The sequence below is a fragment of the Prionailurus bengalensis genome, chromosome B2, assembly GCF_016509475.1.
Source record: "Prionailurus bengalensis isolate Pbe53 chromosome B2, Fcat_Pben_1.1_paternal_pri, whole genome shotgun sequence".
NCBI lineage: Eukaryota > Metazoa > Chordata > Mammalia > Carnivora > Felidae > Prionailurus > Prionailurus bengalensis.
This window is the reverse complement of record NC_057349.1, coordinates 106,266,101-106,282,358: the sequence shown is the minus strand read 5'-3', so window position 1 is coordinate 106,282,358 and position 16,258 is coordinate 106,266,101.

The window sequence follows — 16,258 nt, the reverse complement described above, 5'->3', positions numbered from 1 at the left end:
AACCCTTTATCTGATATGTCATTTGCAAATATCTTTTCCCATCCCATCAGTTGCCTTTTAGTTTTGTTGATTATTTCTTTTGCTGTGCAGAAACTTTGTATCTTGATGAGGTCCCAATAGTTCATTTTTGCTTTTAATTCCCTTGCTTTTGGAGATGTGTCAAGCAAGAAATTGCTACAGCTGAGGTCAAAGAGGTTGTTGCCTGCTTTCTCCTCTATGGTTTTTTGAAGACATCCAGATGGCCAACAGACACATGAAAAGATGCTCAACATCACTCATCATCAGAGAAATACAAATCAAAACCACACTGAGATACCACCTCACACTGGTCAGAGTGGCTAAAATTAACAACTCAGGAAAAACAGGTGTTGGTGAGGATGTAGACAAAAGGGAACCCTTTTGCACTGTTGGTGGGAATGCAAATTGGTGCAGCCACTCTGGAAAGCAGTGTGGAGGTTCCTTAAAAAATTAAAAATAGAACTATCCTACGACCCAGCAATAGCACTACTAGGAATTTGTCCAAAGGACACAAGAGTACTGATTCATAAGGTCCCACGTACCCCAATGTTTATTGCAGTGCTTTCAACAATAGCCAAATTATGGAAAGAGCCTAAATGCCCATGAACTGATGAATGGATAAAGAAGATGTGGTTTATATATACAATGGAATACTATTTGGCAATGAGAAGGAATGAAATCCTGCCAATTGTAGCAACGTGGATGGAACTGGAGGGTATTATGGTAAATGAAATAAGTCAGTCAGAGACAGATATCATATGTTTTCCTCATATGTGGATCTTGAGAAAATTAATAAAAGACCATGGGGGAAGGAAAGGGGGAAAAATAGTTACAAACAGAGAGGGAGGGAGGCAAAACATAAGAGACTCTTAAATACAGAGAACAATCTGAGGGTTGATGGGAGGTATAGGGGAGAGGGGAAAATGGGTGATGGGCAATGAAGAGGACACTTGTTGGGATGAGCACCAGGTGTTGTATGTAGGTGATGAACCACCAGAATCTACCCCAGAAACCAAGAGCATACTTTACACACTGTATGTTAGCCAATTTGACAATAAATTATATTTTAAAAAAACAATAATAATTGATCCAGACTTGGATATGATGGGATGGGCAATATTAGAATGGTCCCCATAAACAATTCTAAAAGCTGTATTAAATATTAAGTAGCCAACGTAAGGCCGTGATCCTTTAGAAACAAGAAACACGTAAGAAATGAAACACATTAGCACATTAGATGAGCTGCATATTCATCTCAGCTTTTCCAACCACCATTCAGAAAAATAATGCCTAATCAGAGAGTGATGGTCTCACAGGGTAGAAGAGACAAGATACCAGAGTTTAGAGCTGCAAAGACCACTGCAATTTCTGGTGAGGATTCTAGAAAAGAGAAACCTAGGAAAATGAGCCTAAAATCTCTGTGTGAAAATTGCACTGAGAGCCAACTCCTAAGAATTACATATGCAAGGCAAGACTTTGGGAGGCCCAGCAAAGAAAGGTGGAGAGCTGGACAGAGATTTCAGAGGCAGCACAGGTTGGAAAGGATAGAGGTTGGTATTTAGACCCAGTGATTATAGACAGTATCTGATAAGCTCCCAGACTTTGGGTCACCACTCAAAAAAATGGCCATACCCTAAGTATAAGGACCATGTCACAGTAGTAAGAACTTCTAGTAAGAACATAGAAGTCTAAGAACAATGATAGACCTTACCTAAGAGAGCTAAAACCAAACCTCAACATGACAGAGGTGATGATTGCCTTCCAGATTAAAATTTAATGTTCTTTTGAGAAAGATGCCATCATCCAAAATCTCTATTGCCTATACTCACAACATCCAGTAAGCAATTAAAAATTACTACAGGCACCTGGGTGGCTCAGTTGGTTAAGCAGTTGACTTTGGCTCAGGTCATGATATCGCGGTCCGTGAGTTCAAACCCCGCGTCGGGCTCTGTGCTGACAGCTCAGAGCCTGGAGCCTGTTTCAGATTCTGTGTCTCCCCCTCTCTCCGACCCTCCCCCGTTCATGCTCTGTCTCTCTCTGTCTCAAAAATAAATAAACGTTTAAAAAAATTTTTTTTAATTACTACAGATAAAAATAAGCAGAAAAAAGTTACTAATAATCTATAGCAGGGGTTAAAAGACTAAGTAGTACTATGATAGGCTTTGTAGGCAATTCATTCATTCTCTTTTGCAACTACTCTGCTGTTGCAATGTGAATGCAGTCATTGACAGTAGATAAATGAATGAATATGGCTATGTTTCAATAAAACTTTACATATACATGAACACTGAAATGTAAGTTTGATATAATTTTCACATATCAAGCAATATTCCTTTTTTTGTTTTGTTTTTAAGCCAGTTAAAAATGTAAAAATCTCTTCTAGGCTTGGGGGATGTATAAAAACAGACCAATATTAGTCATAAACATAGATGCAAAAATCCTTAACAAAATATTAGCAAACCAACTCCAACAATATATAAAAACAATCTTATACCATGACCAAGTGGGATTTATCCTAGGACTGCAAGGCTGATTTCACACCTAAAAATCAATTAATGTCATACAGCACATTAATCAAAGAACAAAATTTCATGAGCATTTGACAAAATTCAACTATTCATGCATGATAAAATCTTTCAAACACCTGGTCATAGAAGGGAATTTCCTGAATCTGAAAGAACATCTAAAAAACAACTATAGTGAAAACTATATTTAATATTTAAAGACTGAACACCCCCCAAGTTCGGGAATAAGCCAAAAATATCTGTTCTCACTACTCCTACTCAGTGAAGTAGAACCAATCTAGCCAGTTCAATCAGCAAGAAAAATAAATAAAAGGCATCCAGATAGGAAAGAAAAAAATAAACCTATCTCTATTCACAGATGCATGATCCTACATATAGAATATCTTAAGGAATCTACCAAACAAAAAGTGAAAAACAAAAAACCATTATTTCAACTAACACACAAATATAGCAAGGTTGCAGAATATCAAATTGATATACACAAATTAAATGTATTTCTACACACTAGTCATGAACAATCTGAAAATGAAGTTAAGAAATAATTCCATTTATAATTGTATCAAAAAGAATAAAGTACTTAGGGAATAAATATAACAAGAGTAGTACAAGATGTATACATGAAAAATGATAAAGGATTACTGAAATAAATTGAAAAAGATCTACTGAAATGGAAAGCCATCCCATGTTCACGAATCAGAGGATATAATATTGTTTAGATGGCAATATTCCTCAAATTGATCTACAAGTTCAATATAATCCCTATAAAAATCCTTCCAGCCTTTTTTTTTTTACAAAAACTGACAAGGTGATCTTCAAATTTATATGGAAATGGAAAATGCCTTGGATAGCCAAGACAATTTTGAAGAAAAAAGTTGGAGGAATTTTACTTACCACTTTCAAACTTACTATCAAACTGCATTTATCAAGACAGTATGATACTGGCTTAAGGATAGACACAGAGATCAATGGAGCAGAACTGAGAGCCCAGAAGTAAATTCTTATATTCATGGTCATTTGAGTGATTTGCCCAGAAAACTCATTGAGAAAAGTATTTTCTATAAATGGTATGGGACAGTTGGATATCCATATGCAAAAGATGAACTTAGATTTTTGCCTCACACCATACACAAAAATTAACTCAAAGTGCATGACATACGTAAATGTAAGATCTAAAACAATAGAACTTTTATATGAACACACAGCATAAAATCTTTGAGACCTTGAATTAAGCAAATTTTTTTGATATGACACTAGAAGCAAGGTCCATAAACAAACAAAATTGAAATGAACTTCATCAAAATTCAAAACTGTGTGCTTGAAAAGACATTATTAAGAAATGGAAATACAAGCGACAGATCAGGAGGAAAATATTTATAAAATACATATCTGATGAAGGATATATAGATATGTAGGATCCAGAATATATAAAGAATTCTTACAATTCAATAAGAAGCAAGCAAACCATTCAAAAATAGGCAAAAGATTTGAATAAACATTTCATCAAAGAAGATGTATGAATGGCTAATGAGCATGTAAAAAGATGCTTAATATCATTAGTCATTAGGGGAATATAAATTAAAACCACAATGTGATATCATTTCGCACCCACAAGGCTATATAATAAAAAAGGCAGATGGTTGCTAAGTTGACAAACTGTATACAACAGGAACACTGATACATTGTTGCTGGGAATATAAAATGGTGAACCACTTTGGAAAACAGTTTGGTAGTTTCTTAAAAAGTTAAACATAAAGTTACCCTATGACCCAGAAATCCCACTTCTAGGTATCTACCCTAGAGAAATGAACACATATATCCACACAGAGACTTGCATATAAATGGTTGTAGAATCTTTATTGATAATAACCAAAAACTGGGGGGGGGGGGAATAAAAGTTAATCAACTAGTCAATGGATAGACAACAATGTGGTCTAGTCATACAATAAAATATTACTCAACAGTAAGAAGTTACAAACTACAGATACATGTGGAGATGGATGAGCCTCAAACACATTATGCTAAGTGAAGGAAGGCAGACACAAAGGACCACATAATAAATGATTCCACTTATAGGAAATGTTCAGAACAAGCAAATCTATGGATATAGAAAGTAGATCAGTGGTTGCCTGGGACAAAGGTGGAAACGAGGATTAACAGCAAATAGTAGGTTGTTCTCCCAAGATGGCGAAATAATGACTGAACAGAAACCCATCCTCCACTAGCTGCACTCAATGTTAGTAAGCTTACCAGCAAAGCATGGACAGAGAAGGAGGAGAAGCTGAGCCAGGCTTATGCAATCAGTGCTGGTGTCTCCCTAGAGGGCCAGCAGCTCTTCCAGACTGTACACAAGACCTTTAAAGACTGTAAATGGCAAGAAAAAAAAACCTCATAGTCATGGAAGAAGTTGTTAACACACCGACCATACCAAGTGGAAAACTGTAAAAGCAAAAAGAAGCGTGCACTGAGCCATGTATGCAAAATGGTTTAAAAACACTTTAGAGACACTGAAAGTCAAAAGATACTGCCGCGGTCACAAGCCCAGCAACCACAGAAGGAGACTGCCCTTTTATCCTGAGTCCACACACATGGAGGACTCTTCCAGCATCCAGCCAATGAGGCAATGGTGGTGGCTTCCCGGAGGAAGGCCAGGAGAGGGGAGGGATCCTATATTTCCTATTGATTCTTGTTAATAAAGGGTCAGCATTTTCAAATATTAGACTTGAACAAAACACATAACAAAAAAAAAAAGCAAAAGAATAATTTAAAATTTGAAAAAAAACAGTAAATAGTAAATAAACAGTGCATAATAAAACTGATTTTAATAAAACAATCATCATTGTTGCACAATTAGATACATTTACTAAAAATCATAGAGTTGTAGGCATGATATGGTTGGATTTTATGATATGCAAAATATGCCTTTAATAAAGTTGAAAAACATCACTTATATCCTCAGAAAGTAAGAGAAGATTTTGAAGACTTCAAATAGGATCAGAATGACACACATACAAAAAAGTAAAATTCAGAGAACAAAATAAACTTTTCAGAAATTAAAATGTTCGAAGGAGGAATGAAGAACACAATAGGTGGTTTGCAAGATAAATCTAATGAATTCACCAAGAAATAAAAAAAAATAGTGGAAAAAAGAGAAAAATGGTAACAAAATCAGAAAGTCAGTTAAGGAAGTCAGCATTTGAAAAATAGGTGTTCCTCATAAGGGGACTGAGAAATGGGAGGAAATTTCAATGAAATAATGCAATGATTTCTCAAGACCTGAAAAACATGAGTTAATAGTCCAAAAAGACTAAGCATAATAGACTACACCAAGTACGTTATTGTGAAAGTCCAATAATTTGGGGCCAAAGAATTTAAGCTTCCAGAGAAGGAAAACAAAAAACAAAAAACAGAATTGTTTGAGTCTTCTTAATAGCAACAATGGAAATTAGAAGCCAGTGGAGCAGTCTTAAGAATTCTGAAGGAAAATTATTTTCATTCTTGGATTTTATATACAGCCAAATTGTCAATCTACAATGAGTATAGGTAAAGACATGTTCAGACTTAGAAGGTCTCAGAATATTTACCTCCCATGCACCTTTTATCAGGAACCTACTTGACGTATTCCACCAAAATTAGAGTCTAAATGAAGAAGAAGAAATAGGAACAAAGAGATCCAGCACAGAAGAGAAGCAAAGGGAATACCTGTGACAATGATGGGTGATCTCAAAACTACAGGTGTGCACAAGTCATTGAGGACAAATAGCCCATGTTGGAAGACACCAAAAGACTCTGGGAGAGTGTATCTTCAAGATGAAATAGATAAAACAAACAAACAGCAAACAAATATAATGCATCTTACCCTCTCAAGAGTAAATTTAGACAACCGCTAGAAAATCTGTAATTGAATTTAACAAGTACGAAGAAATTTTAACAAAATGACAATATTAACTTCAGCAAAAAAAAAAAAAAAACAGTTGTTCAGACAGGAGATTAAAAGTAATCATAGTTTACTAAGTTCTGAAATGTGTTTGCTGAGCCATAACAACGCATACACTGAATTTTGATCTAGATAAATTTACAACTATATTTGATTGATGAGAGAATTAAATGGCATATATGTATATTTGGGACCAGAAAAAAAGAAAGCTAAACCCACAGCTTCCATTGTGAGAATCCATAAAAGAATCAGCTAAGAGAGTGGAAACTGATTGCCTATGGTGAAAGGGGAAATGGTGGAGAGGGAGGAGGAGCACTACTGTTTCACTTAACAAACCTTATAGATTCAACTCTTTCAACCATATGCAGGTATAAATTTGACAAAAAATAAATACTTTTTTTCTTTCAAAAAGAAAGGAAAATATAGAAGTGCAACCCTGACATATTTTTTTCTCCATTGAGTTCTTGGTGTTGTTAAGACACTTTCCTGAGCAGATTGCCAGTAAGGCAGAAGACTAGGGATCACTACAAGAGCTGCAATCATTTCTTACCATAAACTAACAAATAAATTGTCATAGTAAATCTACAGGCAGATTCATTAATTCGCTAATTGTGCTTCCATTCTCTAGAGAGATCTATAATGTCCTCATTGATAAACCCTCAATTTCCCAACAGATGAATTCAGCCACAATTCAACAAATACTTTCTCGTCGTTTAAGTTGACATAAAGCAGTAGAATATGAACAAACAGTGAGACATCAGTTTTTAGTTAACATATTTTGACATCAAAATGGGGAGAGAAGGAAGATAGTGAATACATTTTTTTTTCACTTTGCAAATCAGAAGTTAAACATGGTTGAGTTTATTCATTCAACTGGATGTAGTAGGTTTTCCTTTCTCCTATAAGGTTCTGTAAGTCAATGGGTTATTTAAAGTCAATGGGAATAAGTTGTCTCATATAGGCTATCTTTCAACACTGAATTGTCAAATATTGAAAAGGCAAATAGTCTACCTCCATCCCAGTAACAACTTCACTTCTATTTCTAAATTCTATTTTTTAAAGCATTTTTACTTATTCTTCCTGAAAAACATATGAAAATATGGTTGTGATATTTTTGTTTACCTAGAAACCCAAGTGAGCTCCTAATTTTGTACCTAATGCCAGTTTCTTCTTTTGTGACTCAGACATGAACGTGACACATTCTCTGTTTGTTAATAAGTTTCATAAAGGCTAAAAACCTTACTGAAAGCCAATTTTTTCCATGGTAAACTCAGAGCTGAACTTTGCAAGGTCATAAGAACATGTAAGCCTTAGCTACTTGTGTATTGATTCAGTCCTAAAATAATGTTTCTGTCACTCAGCACTGAGGCTTATACAATTCAGAAATAACAACAATAAATAGCATCAAAGTTCTATTTAAAACCAATATAAAAGCCACAATTTCTGACAGGATCTCAAAATATTAATATTATCGAGCCTTAGAAGCCAGCCAGCACACTTGCATCAGTACTAAGTCTTGAGAACAACTAATCCTACCACATTTGTTAAAACATATCCAACTGCTAGGAGCTGAAAACCTCGACTCAAATTGGTTCACACAATAGGAAACTTAATTGCTTCATATAAAGAGAAGTCAAGGGGTTGGGCAGGAGCCAGAATTAGTTAATAGTGTCTCAAAGATATCATCATAGACCTAAATTCTTTCCATCTTTCTCTATAAGACTCGATGCATTGGTTCTGCCCTCAGCTTGGCTCCCCTCAGGGGCTGCCAGAATATTGCATTTCTGGGTGTGATATCCATATACACCAACATTCAGAAGAAGAAAGGAGCCATGTCTTCTTTTGCAGAAACCCATGAGCAGATTTTTCTTACTCATTGGCCATGATTGGGTCAAATACCAGTCCTGGATTTTTGAGGCAAGAAGAGTGACATGACCATGACTGGCTAACACTCAACATCTGGAATTAAAGATTGTTTAGGAGTCAACCACAAAGACTACTAATTTTAACTCCCAGGCTCCTTCTGTTATTCTACTCTTTGACCTCCCAACCAAACTTTTTCAGTGTGTTCTCAAAAAAACCCCAATTATATCATCTTTCTCAGTTTCTTGGAAACTTATATTGTCTCTTTTCTCTTCTCTCTCCTCCTGTACATAAAACTTCTTCCTTGTCCCAAAGAGAGTCAAATATACTCGAGTCTCTCCTATCTTAAAAAAAAAAAAAATGCCTTCTCTACCTCCTAAGTCACCCTCTCATTTCTCATAATCTCCTCAAAGCCAAAATGTTGAACTTGCTAATTCATTAGCCCAGTTTTCTCATTTCTCCTTCACTCTTTAGTCAATCTGGCTTTTGTGCAGTAACTTCACACAAAAGTCCCACTGAGATTATCAACAATCTCCTTGTTATTATTTTTTTTTAATTTTTTTTAACGTTTATTTATTTTTGAGACAGAGAGAGACAGAGCATGAACAGGGGAGGGTCAGAGAGAGATGGAGACACAGAATCCAAAACAGGCTCCAGGCTCTGAGCGGTCAGTACAGAGCCTGATGCGGGGCTCGAACTCACGGACTGTGAGATCGTGACCTGAGCCGAAGTCGGCTGCTTAACCGACTGAGCCACCCAGGTGCCCCTACAATCTCCTAGTTATAATGGAGCTTTTGTTCCTCACCTTAGCCTTTGGCAATATTAACTAATTATTTCCTTGTAAAACATATTTTCCCAGTGAATCCCATCATGACCCACATGCTCCTGGTTTTCTTCTAACCTTGTAATTTCTCCTGGTCTTCTCTATAAGCTTGTTCTCCTATACCCAGCCATCAAGTGTAAGAATTTCTCAAGTCTCAGTCTTTAGACCCTTCCTTATCACCCTATTCTCCTGAGATAAGTTCACCATGCCCATGATTTTACTTATTTCTATATGTCAATGGCTGCCTAAAAGAAATACCTTGCCTTATCTCTTAGCAACAAAGCAACCATGAACTGGAAACAAAGAAAAGACCTCAGTGGCCCCATAGTTTTTAATCGAATATGGCAACCTCATCAAGACTAAGTCCATCATGTTTCACATCTGATTATTTGTTACCTTCAAAATCCCAAGTTTCCTAAGTCATCAAACATCACCCAGATATAAGGATAGCTATGCATATATCCTTTAATCTGAGATAATCTTCCACCTTTCCCAAACCCTTCACTTTTTCTCCCTGCCTTCTAGAACTCATGGTATATTATTGAAAATTACTCTTTTCATCCTCATCATCTCCACAGTTTTTCTCTAGTTGAAATCTGAATATCTCCTGATGATTCCTCTTCCCTTGCAGCCCTTTTTTAGTGGATGCTGCTTTTTCTCTTACATCCTGCTCACCTTTGGTCCCAAAAGTAGGATAGGGAGCCTCTTGCTTCCTGTTGCTTTCATAACATTTCTCCTCCACTTCTGAAAAGATTCGTATTTTTTTTTTAGGACATCTAAAAAAAAGGACTCATGGGGCGCCTGGGTGGCGCAGTCGGTTAAGCGTCCGACTTCAGCCAGGTCACGATCTCGCGGTCCGTGAGTTCAAGCCCCGCGTCAGGCTCTGGGCTGATGGCTCAGAGCCTGGAGCCTGCTTCAGATTCTGTGTCTCCCTCTCTCTCTGCCCCTCCCCCGTTCATGCTCTGTCTCTCTCTGTCCCAAAAATAAATAAACGTTGAAAAAAAAAAAAGGACTCAGGACATCACATTTGACAACTTGCTATCCCCTCTTATTACTGTCATCTACTGATCTGCTGCCAACCCCCTCATTAATTGATCATATTAGTGTCTAACTCACTGTTTCTCATTCTACCTATTCCTATGACCACTTTCATTTAAATATTCAAATAAAGGAACCACCCAATGCCTTGATAGCTTTGTTCCTTAGTTTCAAGGATCTTTTCTTCAACTCTTCCTTCACTCCCATCGTCCTTATCTTTACAAAAAGCTGAGTGCCTTCTGAAATATATATATCAAACCATCTTATTTTCTTACCATCACTTCTACCATCTCTACTTCCTCTCATGCTCATCAGTTACCTGCTTACTTCACAGAGAAAACAGAAGCCACTGAGAAGAACGTCCTCAGGTTCCCACAACCATTACAAATTTATCTCTTTTGTTCCTTCTTGCCTTTCATAATGAATGAGGTATCCCTCACCCTTCCTATGCCTACTTTCTTCACCTATATGCTGAGTCCTGTGGCCTCTTGCTTTTTCAGGAACTTGATCAAGGAAGTACCACTGCCTCTCCTGTATTTTATCTTCTCCCCTCTACTGTCTCATTATAAGCATTTAGGCATGTTAAAATCTTTCTCTTCTGAAAAAAGAAAAAAAAAACAATGCTACCTCTGACTTTATGGCAGAGGAATCAATGCTTCTAGTTAAAGGCATTTTCTCTCCTTTACAGTGAAACTTCTGACAATGTTGTCTACACTTGCTGTCTCCTTCTCCTAACCTCCACCCACTCATCAATCTTATGCAGCCAGGTTTCTGCCCACACCTGCTCCCACTCACCACTCCATAGAAATTGCTTTTTCCAAAGTTACCGAGGGCTTCCTAGTTGCTAAATCCTACAAACACTTCTCAGTCTTTACTTTGTTGACTCTTTTATAATGTATAAAACATATAACACAGATGACTGTCTTGAAAATTTCTTCCTTTGGTTTTTGTACTCTTGGGTTTTTTGCTCTAACTGTTCCTTCTCTACTTCTTTTGCAACGACCTTTTTCTCTGTGTGTCCCTTAGTTGTGATCCTTGAGGTTCTGTCCCAAATGCTTCTCTTTTGCTTCACAACTTCTCCATGGGAAATCTCATCTATTTCTATGGCTTACATTATCATCTACAATCCCACAAACATCTCAAACCCCAAACGCTAAAACTGAACCCAGTGTTTTTCTCCTGAAGTGACTTCGTTGGTAATCCAATGAATGGCTGTGATATTGTGATTTATAAGCGTGAAAATGAATAAAGGCAACCTCATTTAAAATAGAGTCCAGAAGCCCTTGAAGGGGAGCTCTCATGCATATACCACTCATCTCAGCCTATAAAACCAGCAGTAAGGAGGAGGAAGATGATTTTTACTTTGACATTGGGAGGACACTTTTCACACAGAAATTTATCTCCTGCTCCTAAAAAAAAGATCCCTCCTTGTCCCAGCAACAACACACTGATCGCCACTTGCAGCCAGTAAGAAACGGCCACAACCTCAGACTCTTCTTCAATGATCTTTTGTTCGGAACAACCCTCCCCGGTTTCCTCCTAAAACTAACCTTCTCTTCATATTTGCTTATGGTTTTGGTTTTGCCATAGCTTGAATATCCCGAATGGCAATTCTCTGCTATTCCCTAATAAACCCATGTTTTGCTAGTAAAAACATTTTACTTTTAAGGTTGATGTAAGAACTATTTCTCATATATTTGATCCTTGTCCATGGTTCCTGGCTCCCAGCTCCTAAACCCTTTGGAATTTCCTAAGTGATGATAGCAATAAAGATGTCTTTTGTTATATTGATGAGGTGACTTTTGAACCACACCTAAAGATGGAGGCTGGTTCCCGGAAGAAACAGCCTGGTGATTGGAGGGTTAGAAATTTCAGTCCCACCCCCTGACCTCTGGGGAGAAGATAGAGGCTCGAGATTGAGTTCAATTATTAATGATCACTAATGATCAATCATGCCCATGTAATGAAGTCCCCATAAAACCCAAAAGAATGGGTTTGGAGAGCTTCTGGGTGGATGAATAAGTGGAGGTGATGGGGAGTAGTATACCTGGAGGGCATGGAAGCTCCATGCCCTTTCCCTATACTTTGCCCTAGGCATCTCTCCCATCTGGTTGCTCCTACATTATATCCTTTTATAAAAAAACAGTAATCTAGTAAGTAAAATGTTTCTCTGAGTTCTGTGAGCTCCTCTAGCAAATTAAGTGAACACAAAGAGAGGGTTGTGGGAACCTCTGATTTATAGCCAGTCAGAAGTACAAATAACAATCTGGACTTTGTGACTGGCATCTAAAGTCCAAGGAGAGAGTCGTGGTAACCTCCAATCTGTAGTCTGTCAGCCAGAGGCACAGTAATAGCCTGTGATTTATGACTGGCTGTTGAAGTTGTGTGCGTTTTGCTGGGGGCAGGGGTGGTGGGGGGGCGGTCGTGGTGGGGGGCGGTCTTGTAGGACTGAACTCTTAACCTGTGGAATCTGATGCTATCTCCAGGTTGATAGTATCAGAATTTAGCTGAATTCTTGGGAACCCTACTGCTGTCTGAAATTGCCTGGTGGTATATGGGGAAGCCCCCCTCCTCACGTATGTTAAAATTGGGTCCAGGAACCATTTCAATGGCCCCATTTCTCTCCCACCTTCAACATCTCATTCAGGCACCTGAATGCTTCCTGAATCCATTCACTCCATACCCCACTGCCTCATCCCTACTACACAGCCTGTCTCTTCAATGGGGTGAAGCCACAGCCTCTGAACTGAACCCAACATACATCCTCTTTCACTTCTGGGATTCTTGCACAATACTCTCTTCATGGAAACTTTCCTACACCCCTCTCTCCCTGGATGTTACTTATCTTTTAAAAATGAACCTTAGGAAACTTCACCCACAACTTCCTCCCACTGAGACACCTGGCTCCTTGAATAACATTATATGTGACCCAAGTGCTCAAGCAAAGCCTGAGAGATGCCCACATGGCACTTCTCACTCACCCTGTGGTCACCCATTCTTGCAGTGCTATCTCCTTTTTTTTTTTTTTTACATGAATTTATTTTTGAGAGACAGAGAGAGGCAGAGCACAAGTCGGGGAGGGGCAGAGAGAGAATGAGACACAGAATCCGAAGCAGGCTCCAAGCTCTGAGCTGTCAGCACAGAGCCTGACACAGGGCTCCAACTCACAAAGGATGAGATCCTGACCTGAGCCGAAGTCAGGCGCTTAACCAACTGAGCCACCCAGGTGCCCCAACAGTGCTATCTCCTAAAATCCCCTCCTGCCCTTCCCGGTTCCATCATATCCTTAAGCCTTGCCCAGGCTCTTTTACATCACAGTATGATCATTACAGTGGTCTTTGATTGGGTTTCTATCCCAGTCTGGCCCTGCTCCAGTGCACCCCTCACCAAGCTGCCAGAGTCCCCTGCCCAAAACACGAACCTAACTTGCCACTTCCCTGCTATGAACTCATCGATGGCTCCACTGGCAATCAGGACAAAAATCAAATCCATTAGCTTAATGGAAGACCCATTCATATTCTGGCCATTTGTCAACCCCTTTTAGGCCTCATTTCCTTCCTTTCCCCAGTGTAAGTACCCTCTGCACAGCCACAAAGAATGCTCAGTTCCCTACTGTGAGGAGTTGTTTCATGCCTATGGGCCTTCCCATATGCCACTCTGAATATTCTTTTCTTTCCTGGTCCAGCTGATGCCTACTTACTGTTTAAAAACTACCTCAGGAGTCACTTCCTCCAGGAAGCCTTCCCTGACCCCGTAGCCCAGTTAGATGCCTTCATAAAATCACAGCACTCTGCATGTGCACCAAACAGAGCATCATTTTCTTATGTGGTTCTCTGTAGACTGTAAGCTTCATGTCTTGTTCAGCTTGTATCCTACCATGTAAGACAGAGTCCAGCATATAATAAGTGTTTGTCAAATGATTAACTGACAGTGAAGAAATGGACTTAAGAATTTATCCCACACATTGTCAAAATCAGACATTGTTTAAAAGAGTGTAACTGCGGGGCGCCTGGGTGGCTCAGTCGGTTAAGCGCCCGACTTCAGCCAGGTCACGATCTCGTGGTCCGTGAGTTCGAGCCCCACGTCGGGCTCTGGGCTGATGGCTCAGAGCCTGGAGCCTGTTTCCGATTCTGTGTCTCCCTCTCTCTCTGACCCTCCCCCGTTCATGCTCTGTCTCTCTCTGTCCCAAAAATAAATAAACGTTGAAAAAAAAAAAAGAGTGTAACTGGAACAAGGTCTTACCTACTAGAGTTCATTTAAGGTTGGAGGGGAAAAGCTAACGTGAAAGGAAATCTCTTCTGAACAAATATATTGCCTATCTAAGCTAGAAAACACTATAAGAAAGGGTCAAGGGTTGGGGCATCTGGGTGGCTCAGTTGGTTGAGCGTCCGACTTCAGCTCAGGTCATGACCTCGCTCGTGGGTTTGAGTCCCGCGTAGGGCAGAGCCTGGAGCCTGCTTTGGATTCTGTGTCTTCCTCTCTCTTTGCCCTTCCCTGTTCATGCTCTCTCTCTCTCTCTCTCTCTCAAAATAAATAAACATTAAAAAAAAAATTTTAAAGAGAAGAAAAGGCCAAGGACTTTCTAGAAAATAATGTAGTAAACTTTTTATTCAGGCAGAAACTGTTTCTATAAATACAGGCTATCTTGCATACTTTTACTCTCCTAGACATTAGTAAATGACTCATTCACATTAGAAGGCTTACAGAAAATTTACTGTATTCAGGTATTCTAGATACATATCTTATTATCTGACCTCAATAGCAAAGAGGCATGTAATGGTGTATTTGTAATACAGCTATCCAAACAAAACGAAAAGAAAGGTTAAGCAATGGTGAAAGAAATCAGTATAGACAAAGTTTATAATTGAAACTGAAACCAAAAAGATGCCTTTTTCCCCCCTGAAATATAGCAGAGCATTTTAGCTTGCATTATTTGAATAAATTAAAGTCTCAGTCTAAAAACTCCTTGGTAGCAGAGGTGTGAATTATTTTCATAGAATCATTTGTTTTAACTTTGCAAAGCTACAAAGCTTTTCCTCCCAGCTTTAAAATCCATATGTGTCTCCTTTTGGCTAATACTAAATGTAACTCGTCATTCTGTGCATTTATTAACCTGGTGTGGCCAAATGTTAGTAAATGCACTGAATGTGAGTGGAAAGGGGCCCAGGTGCTTAATTTGGCTTCACATAATCAAGTTTAATTTAAAAGCTGAGTTTGTCCCTTAACAAATAGTTCATAAACACTGGCTATGTGCCAGGCCAGACCCTGTGATTGCACTAAGGTACAAAGATGATTATGACAATGTCTCTCCTTTCAAGGGATTCTCAATCCCAGTGCATGAAACAGATCCACATATAACCAACTAAACCATCAAATGCTAAGCGCTACGCTGGAAGGGTGAATAGTGTGCCGTGAGGTTAAGAAGGCAGGTGAGTTTCACGTTATGAAAGAGTCCAGGAAGAAGAGGTGGTGATGGTTTCTCCGAAGATTGGCTCTGGCCTTCATGGCTGTGCAGAATTTCCCCTGATGGAGAATGACAGGTCCAGAACAGAAGGGCAGAAATCAACAAAGGCCTGATGGAGAAGTGCTCAGCCCGTTTGCAAATGATGAGCAGTGTGCTGAAACTCAGAGCATGTGTAGGAAGTGGCAGGGAATGGAGTCGATACTGAAAGTTTATTTAACAACTGCATTTCCCAGAGTTCAGCCATTTTTAAAATAAATTAATAAGTTTTACCATATCTGCACACCACCTGTACTATTATTTACTCGATATTGTTTTAAATGACTCTCTTTGTAAAACGTGAATGTCTACTTTAGTTTCATGTTAAGCAATAATATCCATGAAATTACACATTTGAGGTACTAATCACATTTTCCCAGTAGTCATTAAAATAAAAATAAGTAATAAAGTTATGTAAATGCTTAGTATCATATCACCTAAAATTGTCTTTTATGCCACTAGGGGCACATGCTCCACACTTTGGGAAATACCTCTTTGCATTAATAAGTAATATGAAAAGGAACAGCTTTCACAAACTATTAGTTTTATTTTCCAAG